This window comes from Meleagris gallopavo, chromosome 2, assembly GCF_905368555.1.
Source record: "Meleagris gallopavo chromosome 2, MGAL_WU_HG_1.1, whole genome shotgun sequence".
NCBI lineage: Eukaryota > Metazoa > Chordata > Aves > Galliformes > Phasianidae > Meleagris > Meleagris gallopavo.
In genome coordinates this window covers 67,609,058-67,620,364 of record NC_139405.1, presented here as the reverse complement: position 1 = coordinate 67,620,364, position 11,307 = coordinate 67,609,058, and the positions used below count along the sequence as shown (strand labels likewise).

General features: G+C 38.5%; 1 long non-coding RNA gene across 1 annotated transcript; it reads right to left on the bottom strand.

Annotated features, from left to right (window-relative positions):
* Nucleotides 1-209: 209 nt before the first annotated feature.
* On the bottom strand, nucleotides 210-9,642 carry LOC104909865 (uncharacterized). Its single transcript, XR_792645.3, has 3 exons — nucleotides 9,013-9,642; nucleotides 5,487-5,592; nucleotides 210-3,601 (listed from the first exon to the last, which is right to left on the bottom strand). It is a non-coding gene; the product is annotated as an uncharacterized LOC104909865 (long non-coding RNA).
* Between the last annotated feature and the right edge of the window lie 1,665 nt (nucleotides 9,643-11,307).

Here is an 11,307-nt window from a genome sequence, read left to right as displayed (position 1 = left end):
CTGTTCTTTGTAAAGTGGGTTTGATTCAGTTTAGGAGTCTTCACAGATGATTATATCTTTTTAATTAAATCAATTTAAAAGCCTATTTTATTTTTAAATGGTGAAAAAAATTATGCCTAGAATCAAGAATAAGCAAACAAGTAGAAAGATGCTAAAGAAGCAGGACAACATTTTTCCTTTATGTACAACACAACTTTATTCACTGGAGTAGTGTGACAGAAGCAAACTTTTACAGGGAACTTAAATGTGGTCAATGTCATCCAGATCCAAATCTAGCCTACTTGCTTCATTGTAATTGAGATCAGACCCCAGTGCCACCAGCAAAAGCTGAAAGCACTTCTGTGAATGCTGTGACTTTATCCCCACATTCACTGACAGTGCTGTAGCAATACATTTTGGCACCTGGGATGGCTCCTTCCCGGATTACTTCTGGCTGCTGTGACAGAGGACCTTGTCACCATGGGCCATCAGCCACTGGAATGAATGCCAATGCAAGAGGTAAAATCCAAGCCTGTCCTGCTGGGACTCTGCCAGGGACGTGCTGCATGGGATCCAGACAGTGAGCAAAGCCATCAGAAGGCAAAAGGTGTCGGCAGCATGCCAGGTAAAAGGAAAAGTGACCCAACTGGGAATAAACTCTAAGTTTGGCGGAGGGGAGGTGCATCTAATTCTGTCCAGGATTCATACACAGAGAGCCAGAAAAAAAAATAGCACTGGGGGAGTTATTTTCTCATGCTATCTCCAGCCAAAAGCAAGTTGTTACCAGAAGTCTTCTGAGACATATTGAGTCAGGAACAAAAAAATTAAATAAATAAAGGGGCTCTGGGACTTAAGGCAAGATTTAGATGACTTGAGGCACCCACTTCCAAAGATGTCATCCAGAAAAACTCCACCCAGAAGCCACATAACCTTGCAAATGCCAGCATCCACAGGGCTCCAGTGGAGCGCGGACGCAGGCCTGAAGCCCCACACAGAGCTACGCAGTGTGGGCAAGCCCAGCCACAGGCACAGAGATGAGTCCCTGCCTACAGACTGTTAATACTCCCAGAGACTAGGAAATATGAACCGGGAGGGTTTTGTCCACAGGCATCTCTGGTCTGAACAAAGCTACATCTCCACTGGCTTCTTCTCTCCTTTGACAGCAAAAGTCATTTTCACCCCGCTGGGGCTTTTCTCACATTTTATGGGAGAAAGCAAATGTCTGATGTGGGGCTGCCTTAGGAAAGATAGCTCAGCACCCCCTGGCCTGGAGTACTTCAGGACATGGGTCCTCTGCAGAGTGGGCAAGTTGTTCGCATCAGAGACAACAGAACCTCTGTTGAATAACAGAGCCTCTGTTAGCTCATCAGAGCACGTAAGACAGCAAACAGTACACCTGCAAGAGTAGGCATTACACCCTGAAAGGAATGCACTTTCTCTGGGCTGCTCTCCCAAGCAGTGAGACAGTAAGAAAAGGAGAAGGCTTTGTCTTATACCTATTTAAATAAGATCTGGAAGTATTTGCCCAGGTATTCAAGTTGATTGCAGCTCTATATGCATATATGTTACATAAGTTCATGTATACAAGTGTAGAAGTGTAAGCATTTGTTTAAGTTATGAATATGTATATACGTGTACTAGAATATCTATAATATCTGGATATACATATTTAAACAATTTCACCCCACACTAGCAACACTTCAAAACCTCACGCATTGCTATTGTGAGACTGGAAGCATGCCTGTTTTTGCAGATAACTGTCAAACTTAATTATTCCTTTAACTCAGACCCTCACTCTTCAGTTAGTACAGTCAAATCAGATTGAGGCACAACACCAGAGGTCTGACACTGCATGTGTGTGAGCAGGTGTTCCACACATCTCTGTTACTGATACTAACATCAGCCCATGCAAGAGACTCAAACAGCAGTAAATAAGTTTGACATGGCTTTAGCAACACTTTGAGTTGTTTTGTTTTGCTTTGTTTTAAAAAAGGGAATTGAAAGAAGTGCTAAATAAAATAGGAGAGGTCACAAGTCTGTGGCCAAAATTGAACAATAACCATAGTAAACTATTGGGCAATAAGAAACAAGAAGAGTTTCTCTTGATTCTTTCATTTGTTTGTTTATTTGTTTTCTACCCTCCTTAAATGTTTTCCACTTCATGTCAACCGCTGGATTGTGGAAATTGATTCCTTCTGGATCTTTCCCAGTTATGTGTACTGGGACACTGGCAGTCCGCAAGACAAGCAGAGCAGTTGCCTATGATTCAGACGTCTCATTTATTCTGTGGCAATGATGCTCTTTCCCTCTACAGTGGGTTGAATTCATCCTGTCTGAAAAGAAGCTACAAAAGACTCAGAAGCTCCGGTGCCCACCCAGTGGTCTGAAGCAGCTTCTGACCCATTGGTGTTAAAAAGACTAGTTGTCTCTACATTGCAGCTGTTTACAAACTGCCAAATGGAGCAGAAGAGGTCGTGGTGCCCTGCCACATCACTTTTCCTCCAGAAATGCTGGGCTTGGTTTGCAGTCTGGCTGCTGAGCTGCTGAAGGCCAGTCATTTTTGCCAATCTGTCAGCTACCAATGGTCAGGCCTACTTGGCGGCCACCTTTGAACCAAGGAACAGCACAGTCAGCCACCGAGGAGCACAGCATTTTGAAAGAGTGGGTTAAAGCTATTAGGGTTAGGATCTCCATAGTTATTTCAAATGGTTTTTAAGTTTCTCACACTCATAAGATCTTGTAGGCTGTTACTCAGATTACTTTCCTTCATCATGAGTGCCTTGGACTCCCATGGGTCAGTGAGAGCTTCTGCCTACAGAGTGAGACCAGCATGTGCAGAGACCTGGCACCTGAGCAGGTTAAAGCCACAAAACAAAATCTGTCACAGGAAGGGACTTCCTCTTATTGACTAAAAAACATGCAGAGATTTTCAGGTTGCAATAAAGCCAAATACTTGTCAAGAAGAAAATCATTGCTGTAGTTTAGATGAAGTTGATGGCCATTCTCAAATAATGGAAGAAAGCTCGATGCATGTATGACCTTTAGAAGAGTTACTTGAATGACTGAGAACTGTCTAAATAAAAGCAGAGTTTGGTTCTGCATAATCAGTAGCTTAAGAATATCAATAGCATGTCAGTGGCTTAGGAGAAAAATGCGTGATGGCTGGCTTTTTAATTGACCAGAGAAAATCCTGGAAATTTAATCAACATGTTTAGTGTACACATCAACAATTCAGTTCACAGATGTTTTGTTAAGAGGCACACAGGCCTTACATTGAGGGAAAAAAATCCATTCACTGATATCTATTTTTACTGATTCTTGAGTGAGGAGAAGATCGATGCCGTGGTTGACGGTCAAGTCCCATTTCACTACACCTGGTCTACATGTGAAGCATTCTTTACAGAAGTGAGCTTGTAATGAAATAGCAGGTGCATAAAAGAAGGAACACAATCTAGAAGATTAAGATTAATACCAAAAACTTCAACCCCCACTACAGACCAGCCTGGAGTCATTCTCAAATATTTTGTAGATAAACTGGAAGTTAAGCAAATCTGAAGATTTCTGTCAAGGGATGAGACACACAATGTTTACCTCTTGGTGCTTCCTATGAATGTAACTCCTTCTGAAAGAAAAAAGAAAAGAAAGTTACTTATTTTTTAGCATAACTTTTCTTTAAAGGTTATGAAAAGAAAGAAGCTTTTTCTAAAGTGAGAAGAAAAAGCAGTGTTTCTGAATACAAACTATCCATGTAATATGTTTTTTTTTGTTGTTCCTCTGACATAGGCCAAATCTTTATCAGCTAATTTTTATTAGCATTATTGATGCATCAGGAAAAAGTAAGCAACCAGAGTGTTCTTTAAACAGATAATAAAATCCTTCATTCTCAAAATCAAAACCAGATTGCTTCATGCCTGAAAAAGTGGTCTCATCGTAGGCATTATTTTACAAGGGAAAAAAAGTCTGTACTCATTTGTAAAATGAGGAACTTTCACAAACAGTGAAAACCAAAAGTGCTGACACAAGAGAGGAAGAATGTTACCACAGTGAGATGTGAAGAAAAGAGACAAAAAATCCAAACCTATAGATTTTCAGCCCTATACATCTATGCTCTCGCTACATTAATTCACTCACTCATTCTCTTTTGATGTGATTCAAATATTTTAAGGCGAAAAAAAAAAAGACAATAAATTTTGTCCTGTTGAATTGACTTAAATGAGGCTCACATTGACAATGTGTATATACCCCCAGAACTGTTTTCTGCTTCATGTGTATACATTTGATTCTTCTCCATTAAGGAAACAGAATTTCATTTCGTATCTGTAAACTGTGCATAGAGGTAGGAGATGCAGAAGTATTCCTGCTATTGCCAGCCTTTCTTCTGTCCCTTTCTTTGTTGTTTCACTTATTTGAACTATTTTTGCTTTTAGTTCTCTGGAGCAGGGACTGTATTTCCCAAAGGCTGTGAAGTGACTAGAACAATGGTTCCTAGCTTGAGTGGGAATTATTACCACTATTGTAATATCAATGCACAGTAAAAACATAAAGGATGGTTTTCTCTTACAAATGCCCCACCCCTTCCCCACTGAAAGGAACTGTCAAAAAATACATTTAAAATTAACTCACTTTATTATGTTTTACACCATTTTAGGCAAGAAAAAGTAGAAACAATGAGCTTAAAATCCTCCAAGGAAACTAACATGAATAGTACTACCAAAAAGTTTTGTACAAGCCATAGTACTCCCATAACTATTTAGGAACTAGATGAAAAAAAGGCATCAAAGTCATCTAGTTTGACTACTTCTTTGAAAAATAATAACTTTCTGCCTTGGAAAAAAAACTCTCTGCTTCCTGCCTACCATCCTGTTTTGAAGAACATCTTTTAAGCATTCTGCTTCTTCAGCACGCCTATGCTTCAGACCAAGAATATGATCTAACACTTAGTCAAGAAGGGTTCTTCCTAACTTGGGGCCTTCTGGTGAGTATTACACAAAAACTTGAATGAGTAGTCTCACATGTTTGTTTCAGAGGCTGTGATGACAACTTTAAGTTGACATCAGAAGAGACATTTGCTTCTCCAGGCAATAAATTGTTGAAACACTAAGACTAATCCTTTTTATCAAACCAGAAGGATTAAAGATCATACTGCCAGAAAAGTATGTGTTTCATCGACCAAGCATTACAGTTTGAGAAGACAAAAAAACTTAGCAGATTTTAATAGCATCAATAATCTCCGTAGAAACATTTAAGGAAAACAAAAGGACAAACTGAGAAATCAGCATATTTGTAGACGGTAAATATAGAAAGATAATTTCTTTTACACGGATTTCCAGTAAATCATAATAGTAACAATCTTTTTTAAAAGTAACAATGATAATTAACATATGAAAGGTTAACTATCTTGTCCAAACAAAGAAATAGAATAAAGTGCAATTTCTTAAATAGAAGTACTCTAGTTTGCATTTAATAGAGCAAAAGTAGTAAAAGTAGGGAAGTAGGAGAGTACTCACAATTATGCACCTGATGGACTGTAGTCTGTTGTTGCAGATTGTATTGTAGATATGATGACACGAGGAGGGAGATGAAGGAAGATACGACAACTGCTTGAATTTTGTGCTGTAGGAAGCATCAGAAAGTATTTAAGAGAGTTGTGCATGGGAAGGATTCAGAATCATCTTTCAGGTAACAAGAGGACCACAGAAGTGCCATAAAAGCTCAGTCAGTATTGATACACTGACAAAAGTTGTGAAGAGCGTGTCAAATATTTATTTGGCACAGAGGTGAACTGGGACAGGCTTTGAATAAAACTTATATCTTTTTAGCTCTTTTATTTTACAGTTTCTTACTTATTGTGATTCTTGCTTTTTTCCCAATAATTATTTAGCTGCCTTTTTTCTTTAGATAATGACTTAAAATCAAAACTACTCAATACACTTGCTAATTAGGGAGCATCAAAGCTTCTGAGCTATTCAGATCCACTTAGATCAAAATAACGCACCAGTTGAAACTACAAATATTTCTCAGATCTGTGAAAAATCAGTGCAGCTACTCAGGCACTGAGATATGCCTACGTTCAAAAATATTTGCTATGTGCTCTTGTGAGTTTGTTAGATTGTCATTATCTGAAACATATTTAGTTAATTATAGCACTGCCATATTCTCTATTGAATTTGACAATGAGCTTAATGGTATTCACTGTTTTTTTCTTCTCATTAGATTCACACTTGCTCATCAGTCTGAGATCTAAAATGTTGGAAACAGTGGAATGGAAAGGACTACAGGAGGTATGGCAAGACATTAATGAATTTGTTATCTATCTGCCCATTTTCTATAAATCTATCAGCTAATGTCTTTTACCAGCTATGCAACAATAGTGGAAGTGCAACTTGAATTTTCAGATGTCTGTGAGTTATATACTTTGAAAGGGTGTAGTAAACTCCAAGTGTAGCAAAGATATCTGTACAAATCCTTATGAGTTGGTGGTGACTGTCAGGCCCTTCCTTTGATGCATAATGATGACTCTTAAAACTTTCGGGACTTCAGGTGCAGATGTAATACTTGATGACTCTAGGAAATGGGCTTCTCATTATATTCTACTTGGGGAAATATGCTGAGCTTAGTAGAAGGAGGGGAGATGAAATCAATGGCATCTTTCAAGAGAACTATGAGTGCAAAGAGAGATTAAATGATAGTGGCAACAACTTAAGAAAACTGGAGAAGACTGAAAGTAATTGCTACAGAGATTTCTCTTTTGCAAGGTGTTATGTTATTAGACTCGCAGCTTTCCCCTCTTTCCCCCAACACATGTAACATAAGGCTGCTGAATAAAAGATACATTTGCTATGTAAACGTGCAGTTGTTTCGGTCAGCACACATCATATTAGTGGATAAAAGTGGGTAGTGAAGTATTGTATCCCACAGAAAAATTCTAGCAGACTGTCTATTTTGAGAACTGTCATGAGACACAGCTTAGACAGAGCTCCCACATGCATAAATAGGCCGAAGTTTAGCATATGCTTCACTTGCTACGTTCAGGTTTGGAGATTACACCAGTCTGAAACTAAAATAGTAGGCTAATTAGGAACCGTCATGAACTTCCTGAGTCACTGAGTTCATCAACTCCAGGCATTACTGGCAATGTTATATAATGGCGACATAAAGCAATTGAGATTCAGCTGAAAAAATTACTCAGTTTTTGCTGCTCCTCCCACAAAAAGGATTTCCACAGCTTCCCTTCTCTGATGGTCAATAATTTTTCTTCTCGCCTCCTGTCTAATATTAGATTTAGTTTATATTTGTTTGTTCTTATGCCAACACTAGACTTTTGAATATATGGTTCTTTTCTCTCTCCACTCTTTTTTCTCTGATATACTTTAAGAGAATAGTTATATCCCTTTTTGACCTTCATTTTGTTAATCTAACAGAGCGAGGCTTTGCCAGTTTCCTCCTGGAAGGCAGCCTTCCTCTCCTCTAATTCTCCCTGCAACTTCTTTGTACCTGTTCACCTTTGAATTTCCCCTTCCTGATTCAGGCTGATCAAAATAGTACGCAGTAATCTGAACAAGTCTGGCTAAATTTTGTAGTAGAATGATAATACTTCTCTGTCTCTACTAGGTGTTGTCTTTAAGTCTGTGTCGTGCTGGTTACCAGCAGTAACCCTGTAAGACATTACTATGACTACGCATTTTTCCTCTTAATCCATTTACAAGAGGTCATTTTCAGAATATAAAGAGAATCTTGGCATTAATTCTAAACAGTATGGTGACTCTGTACATGATATTATTAAATTCCTATTTCTATTACATCAACTCTCAGGGTCATCCCAATTATTCTAATATTGCTGTGTCATTTCAGTTCTCTTTCGTATTAAAAATGCCCCTGCAAGTCTCTAGGGAGAGTCTGACATGAGATCAACCCTCAGCACCAAATCCTGGGGGAACCATACTTGTCTGTAACCATCTAAACTTACAATTTTATTTGCAACACCAGGTATGTTTGCGTTCCCTTTTCATTTGCCACAACGCAGCTCTTGTATGTATCCTCATCTCTCCAGTCGTAACTGTGCTGCCAAACTAACTGGTTTGCTGAGGTCCAGAAATACAATACCTGTTATATTTCTTCTGTCTCAAAAGTCAACTGTCGTACTGCAGAATAATGAATATAGGATAATACACCACTAGAAAATTTACATTGAAGGTATTTTATCTCATCTTCAACATACTTGATTCTTCCTAGTGCTCAACCATTCATCCTTCAGATCATGACATACTGAAACACTGCATGTAAAAAACGTTCAGTGGCTACACCTGTTTTGCAAAACTAATCAGAGTAGTAGGAAAGAATTACAGTACTAAAGATTTAGATAGTTAACATAGGTTTCAAAAAAAATGAAAACTTCCCGAAAACTCTCTATTTTTTTAATTCACAACAGACTTTACATTTACAGGAAACCACTTCTAAAATGCACCAGATTGCAATATTTTCTGTGTCAACTATTTCAAGTGTTCCCAAGAGCTTTCCCTTTGCCTACCCTCCAAACTTCCCTCTCCCAGTTCAGCCTGAAATTCCATTATAATTGAGCTGATCCAATTTTTGCTCAAACCACTTTCACCGCTGGCAGTCTCTAGCCTCATATGAAGTAAGTTTGTGAAGCTGACAAAACTGGAATTTGATCTCCTGTGCAGGTCCATGCTTTCCAAACACATTCTGGTAAAAGTAGGAAGAGATTGCATCACTAAAGCCTGCAGTCAATTCAGAAGATTTTTCTCAGCTCTGCATCGCACTTTGTGACTTTGCAAAGAAGTGTTCAGAAAGTTCACACACAGTACAGACCAAAGTTGCCCATTTCCTTCATCATCATAGGGTAGAATTAAAAACATTTGGCCAAGCTGCCTAATAGGCAGCTGCTTGCAATTAGATGGAGCGTTACATTCATTTCTTAACCAACTTCACAACTGGATAACTACAGTATGAGCAATATACCGTGAAAATTTGCTTGCATGTTTGATTTATCTGCATTTCTAGTGGTTTCTGTACCTTGTCCTCCTTTTTCCAGTCTGCCCGCATACTGTCTGACTCTCAGCATTCCCATCCTGTTGCAATATGGCTGCTTAATGGTTTAAGCAAGATTTTTGTCACATTTTACGTAGATGTGCATCTCTGTGGTAGGACATAGGTTGCAAAACTAATGCATTTGATCTTCTAAAATTAGCACTAGTATCTGAGCAGAAAGCCAGTGATATCTTTTTTTTTTTTTTTTTTTTGTATATACTGTACTTTCATTTCCCCTGCTAAGCTGAGGTTAAGTCCTACTCATCTCCCTTAGACAAATAGACCTACTGACGTGGTTTTGCACAGAAAGTTACCACCAAGAAACCATTTTTACTGTTTCTTCCCAGAGCAGAAACAAAGTCAATAATACACCCAAAGAAGCAGTTGCACTTGCTACTCCTTATAAAAAAACGTCCCAAATTAAGAAACAGAAAGCCTATAACAGAAAACACATCTAAGTGTAATGCTATAAACTCTGCAACTGTATGGATACTGAAAAATAAGCGAATAGAATTTGTTTCCCATTAGTTAATATTAGAAAGCACTGATATCTTTAGATGTGTCAAGAAACATATTATTAATGCAAGTGGCCTGAAGATAGCCTCAAGTTGAATTTCTTCTCTTTTTCTGACTAAGAAAAGAAACTCAATTAATGTCTTGACAAATTTGTTATCTTTGTTGGAGAAATGCACAGTGGGAAAAAGATGGATTACAGACCAGGGAGAAGGCTGGCAGGGTGAAGGCTGGCAAAGATCTCATTCCTTCTGTGCACACAAGAGAAGCACTGGAGAGTATTGTTTAAGAAGAAATGAGGAGTGCAGTTCAATTAGGAAGCTGAGGAAAGAGGAAGGAAGAAAGATAACAGCAGAGTGGTATAAAACAGCGTAGAGGAAGAGCCACACATAGATGTCCTCTGTGGCATGTGAAAGTTGAGAATCTCCTGTATGAGGGAGGAACACTGCTAGGGACTGGGCTTTTTGTTAGCCACAGCAAAAATCCTGCCTGGGGGCCAGGCTAGTGAGATAAAGGGAAGAATAAGTTACTCTAAGATGCTGAGCCACAAATCCTGGACCATTAATGTGCACCGTGGGTCGGCATGCACCCATTCTCATATTGATTCCTGCCACTTCTGTTGTTGTTTTACTGCTGGGCAATAGCCTTACTGATATGTAGTCATGAGTACTTCTCACACCAACAAATCTGGCCAAGTGACCAAACAAAGGACAACTCTACCCAGATTTGTCTAGTGATAGGCAGCACTGCCTCAAATGAAAAAGGCTGGTCTAAGTGGGATGAAGAGATAGGACAGGTGAACTCTGTACACCCTTCAATCTCAGGTGTTCTATGGGGAGTAATCAAGAAAGCATAGTCAATAGGGTAGAAGAACAGGAAACCTTGAAAGCAGGCTGATACTCCTTACAGTTACAATGTTTATTCTCTTATCAACATTTCTCAAAATTACTCAGAATCAGAAAATTCAGCCTACCTTTGCAGCTCACCTTCTAGGCAAACGCACAAGTCACTGAGCACAGCTGATATTTTCAGAGTGTAAAATGCATTTCTGGGGCTATGTGTGGCAAAAGGGAAAGGGAAGACAGCCAAAACTGTGAGCATTTACTGGTCTCTCATTCATAATTTTGAAGGTTACAGAATAATTGAAAGATAGATTTCCTAAAACTTTCATGTCTAAATTATATCCTTAACTAAGGATTCCAAATACGAGCTTAAAATTTCACCAAATTGGATAGTTGTCAAATTTTAAAGAAATTATTGGTATCCAAACTAAAATCATCTAAAGTAAGTCACTGATAAGCTTGCACTGACAACAATAGGAACAGAAATTAGTTTTTCTAAGAGAATTGGGACAAAGAAACTCTCATAAAAGAGCTAAATTCAAAGGGGGGAGGTCAAGTAACCTACTGTTTCACAATGCATCATTATGTAGGCATTCTCCTTGGTTCTTGAATTTAAACTTAGCAGAAAATATAAGGATACTAAAAACTAAGACCTTGAAGTTTCCACTTCCTATTAGTAATTGAACATGCTTTACTGGAAGGAATTAATACCTATGAATGTGTCATGGAATACAACATCAATGCAGCTGGAACAAACCATCACATGTTTTTCCCTCTCCCATCCTCAGACATATATGCAGTGTGACAGAATTTTCTTTCTTTTCCTGTATTCAAGAATATGTTAAGAGCATTGAACATTCAGAGCTTATTTGTTCACTCTAAGAAAAGTCCAGTCTTCTGAGGGGTGGTGCAGAAAAAAAATTAA